Source organism: Pristiophorus japonicus, unplaced genomic scaffold, assembly GCF_044704955.1.
Source record: "Pristiophorus japonicus isolate sPriJap1 unplaced genomic scaffold, sPriJap1.hap1 HAP1_SCAFFOLD_1459, whole genome shotgun sequence".
In the NCBI taxonomy this organism is placed as follows: domain Eukaryota; kingdom Metazoa; phylum Chordata; class Chondrichthyes; family Pristiophoridae; genus Pristiophorus; species Pristiophorus japonicus.
The window spans coordinates 17,776-22,500 of record NW_027251133.1 but is presented as its reverse complement, the minus strand read 5'-3'; positions in this window follow the sequence as shown (position 1 = coordinate 22,500).

Here is a 4,725-nt window from a genome sequence, read left to right as displayed (position 1 = left end):
TCAGCCCGCTCCCGCATGGACGAGGCACGGCGTCGCTAGGCCGCTTGGCCCGCCGGGCAACCGGCATCCGCTGCAGTCTTTGGGCAGTAACATGACGACGCAACGTGGCAACTGGCGCGGGTAAAGAGCGTCCGCTGCGGCCGGACGGGTCGCACCGGAGGCCAGCGACGGCGTGCGGCCGGCTCTTTGGCCGGCGGAGGTGCAGCCGTTGGCTGGAGGACCGCTTTCCGACGGCTATCTCCGCTGGTCGGCCAGCTGTGCTCGTCGGGTGCGCGGCGCGGGGAAGAGGAAGGCAAGCGGCATCGAACGCTACCACATTCCTGCGGGCCGACCCGAAGCCGAGCGCGCTGGAAGTCCGCGAAATGCAACCGGAGAAGAAAGTCTGAATGTGGCAACTGATGAACTGAAAATTGTCGGCGGCAAATGGGTTAACCAAATGGGTTGAAGGTGGCAAACCATTAACCGAAAACTCTGGCAAATGGTTAACCGGCGTGTTAAGATGGTATCTTTAATAAAAGACGGAAATGACGAAGCCAACATAGCCAAACGAAGGCGGGGACGTTAGTGTGGCAGAAGGGCATGTCTTTAAGCCGTCGGGCGAATGTCCCTGCCAGTTGGAATCTTTTCGGGAAAAAGGGTGAAAAAATCGGAAAGGCCTAGCCGTCCGCCGTGGGGTGCGTTCGCTCGGGCTCGGCCAGCCGCGTCGATGGGTGCCGGAACGGTGCGGCTGCGCTCCGGGAGTGCGGAGATACGGCCTGTCAAGTTTCGTCCCGGAAGTCTGGATGGAGCTAAATCCGAAGCCGTTTGCGGGAAATTAGTTCCAGGGCTCGGCGACCGAAGTCAAATCCGTCCCGCCAACTTGACACTTGTCATTTCTGTCCTTGGGGGTTGGCGGGGTACCTGCACAGAGGTAGGAGGTGGCTGATCGAGAATTGGTGAGTTTTCCAAAGTCACGTCTCGAGCCTCCAGGTCTGCAGAGACCGACCAGGGCTGCCGCCCAACCGACTATTCACCCTTTTTGGGCGGGAATTTTTTCCATTTTTGTCATTTTTCGGGTTTTTGGTCGGGCTTCAAAAACGGCAGCCCGAGGCCTGGCAGAGGCCGGGGCATGTCCCCGGTCGCGCCAGGCGGCTCGCGCGACCCGATTAGGCCCCGAAAGGAGTCGGGAAATCGGCAGACCTGCCCGAGTTCAGCCCGGGGGAGGCGGGGGGCAGGTCGGTTCGGCTCAAATCATTAACCAAAGCCGAGACTTGGTCTCGCTGGCGCAACCGAAGTGCCAGGCTGGATAACTCATTAACCAGAAGGCGGCTGGAGGCAGGCAGGGCTGATGGCTGAGGCCGGGTGGAGGCCACCCGCGGCCGGGAAAGTCAAAAGTCCCGTTGTGTGGAAGTCTATGAGGTCAGATTCGGCCGCCTTACCGGGCCTGCGGTTGATGGTTTCCCGCTTGGGCAAGCGAGTCGGCCCGGCAAAGTGGCCACTTGCATTTTCTGGCAAGTGTCTGCGAACAACGTTAATGAGTTGAACCTCGGCAATTGTCGGAAGTCACGATGAAGAAATGAAAATGCCCCTTTTGCGGGGATTTGGATGCTCATGGCCGGCAGCAGGTGGCCCGACGCCCCGCCAACTTGACACTTGTCATTTCTGTCCTTGGGGGTTGGCGGGGTATCTGCACAGAGGTAGGAGGTGGCAGAATCGAGACTTGGTGAGTTTTCCAAACAAACGTCTCGAGCCTCCAGGGTCTGCAGAGACCGACCAGGGCTGCCGCCCAACCGACTATTCACCCTTTTTGGGCGGGAATTTATTCCCTTTTTGCCCATTTTTCGGGTTTTTGGTCGGGCTTCAAAAGCGGCTGCCCGAGGCCTGGCAGAGGCCGGGGCATGGGCCCCGATCGCGCCAGGCGGCACGCGCGACCCGATTAGGCCCCGAAAGGAGTCGGGAAATCGGCAGACCTGCCCGACTTCAGCCGCGGGGCGGGGGCAGGTCGGTTCGGCTCAAATCATTAACCAAAGCCGAGACTTGGTCTCGCTGGCGCAACCGAAGTGCCAGGCTAGATAACTCATTAACCAGAAGGCGGCTGGAGGCAGGCAGGGCTGATGGCTGAGGCCGGGTGGAGGCCACCCGCGGCCGGGAAAGTCAAAAGTCCCGTTGTGTGGAAGTCTATGAGGTCAGATTCGGCCGCCTTACCGGGCCTTCGGTTGATGGTTTCCCGCTTGGGCAAGCGAGTCGGCCCGGCAAAGTGGCCACTTGCATTTTCTGGCAAGTGTCTGCGAACAACGTTAATGAGTTGAACCTTGGAAATTGCCGGAAGTCCCGATGAAGAAATGAAAATGCCCCTTTTGCGGGGATTTGGATGCTCATGGCCGGCAGCAGGTGGCCCGACGCCCCGCCAACTTGACACTTGTCATTCTGTCCTTGGGGGTTGGCGGGGTATCTGCACAGAGGTAGGAGGTGGCAGAATCGAGACTTGGTGAGTTTTCCAAACAAACGTCTCGAGCCTCCAGGTCTGCAGAGACCGACCAGGGCTGCCGCCCAACCGACTATTCACCCTTTTGGGCGGGAATTTATTCCCTTTTTGCCCATTTTTCGGGTTTTTGGTCGGGCTTCAAAAGCGGCTGCCCGAGGCCTGGCAGAGGCCGGGGCATGGGCCCCGATCGCGCCAGGCGGCTCGCGCGACCCGATTAGGCCCCGAAAGGAGTCGGGAAATCGGCAGACCTTGCCGAGTTCAGCCCGCGGTGGCGGGGGGCAGGTCGGTTCGGCTCAAATCATTAACCAAAGCCGAGACTTGGTCTCGCTGGCGCAACCGAAGTGCCAGGCTGGATAACTCATTAACCAGAAGGCGGCTGGAGGCAGGCAGGGCTGATGGCTGAGGCCGGGTGGAGGCCACCCGCGGCCGGGAAAGTCAAAAGTCCCGTTGTGTGGAAGTCTATGAGGTCAGATTCGGCCGCCTTACCGGGCCTTCGGTTGATGGTTTCCCGCTTGGGCAAGCGAGTCGGCCCGGCAAAGTGGCCACTTGCATTTCTGGCAAGTGTCTGCGAACAACGTTAATGAGTTGAACCTTGGAAATTGCCGGAAGTCCCGATGAAGAAATGAAAATGCCCCTTTTGCGGGGATTTGGATGCTCATGGCCGGCAGCAGGTGGCCCGACGCCCCGCCAACTTGACACTTGTCATTTCTGTCCTTGGGGGTTGGCGGGGTATCTGCACAGAGGTAGGAGGTGGCAGAATCGAGACTTGGTGAGTTTTCCAAACAAACGTCTCGAGCCTCCAGGTCTGCAGAGACCGACCAGGGCTGCCGCCCAACCGACTATTCACCCTTTTTGGGCGGGAATTTATTCCCTTTTTGCCCATTTTTCGGGTTTTTGGTCGGGCTTCAAAGCGGCTGCCCGAGGCCTGGCAGAGGCCGGGGCATGGTCCCCGATCGCGCCAGGCGGCTCGCGCGACCCGATTAGGCCCCGAAAGGAGTCGGGAAATCGGCAGACCTGCCCGAGTTCAGCCCGGGGGGGGCGGGGGGCAGGTCGGTTCGGCTCAAATCATTAACCAAAGCCGAGACTTGGTCTCGCTGGCGCAACCGAAGTGCCAGGCTGGATAACTCATTAACCAGAAGGCGGCTGGAGGCAGGCAGGGCTGATGGCTGAGGCCGGGTGGAGGCCACCCGCGGCCGGGAAGTCAAAAGTCCCGTTGTGTGGAAGTCTATGAGGTCAGATTCGGCCGCCTTACCGGCCTTCGGTTGATGGTTTCCCGCTTGGGCAAGCGAGTCGGCCCGGCAAAGTGGCCACTTGCATTTTCTGGCAAGTGTCTGCGAACAACGTTAATGAGTTGAACCTCGGCAATTGTCGGAAGTCCCGATGAAGAAAATGAAAATGCCCCTTTTGCGGGGATTTGGATGCTCATGGCCGGCAGCAGGTGGCCCGACGCCCCGCCAACTTGACACTTGTCATTTCTGTCCTTGGGGGTTGGCGGGTATCTGCACAGAGGTAGGAGGTGGCAGAATCGAGACTTGGTGAGTTTTCCAAACAAACGTCTCGAGCCTCCAGGTCTGCAGAGACCGACCAGGGCTGCCGCCCAACCGACTATTCACCCTTTTTGGGCGGGAATTTATTCCCTTTTTGCCCATTTTTCGGGTTTTTGGTCGGGCTTCAAAAGCGGCTGCCCGAGGCCTGGCAGAGGCCGGGGCATGGGCCCCGATCGCGCCAGGCGGCTCGCGCGACCCGATTAGGCCCCGAAAGGAGTCGGGAAATCGGCAGACCTGCCCGAGTTCAGCCCGCGTGGCGGGGGGCAGGTCGGTTCGGCTCAAATCATTAACCAAAGCCGAGACTTGGTCTCGCTGGCGCAACCGAAGTGCCAGGCTGGATAACTCATTAACCAGAAGGCGGCTGGAGGCAGGCAGGGCTGATGGCTGAGGCCGGGTGGAGGCCACCCGCGCCGGGAAAGTCAAAAGTCCCGTTGTGTGGAAGTCTATGAGGTCAGATTCGGCCGCCTTACCGGGCCTGCGGTTGATGGTTTCCCGCTTGGGCAAGCGAGTCGGCCCGGCAAAGTGGCCACTTGCATTTTCTGGCAAGTGTCTGCGAACAACGTTAATGAGTTGAACCTTGGAAATTGCCGGAAGTCCCGATGAAGAAATGAAAATGCCCCTTCTGCGGGGATTTCGATGCTCATGGCCGGCAGCAGGTGGCCCGACGCCCCGCCAACTTGACACTTGTCATTTCTGTCCTTGGGGGTTGGCGGG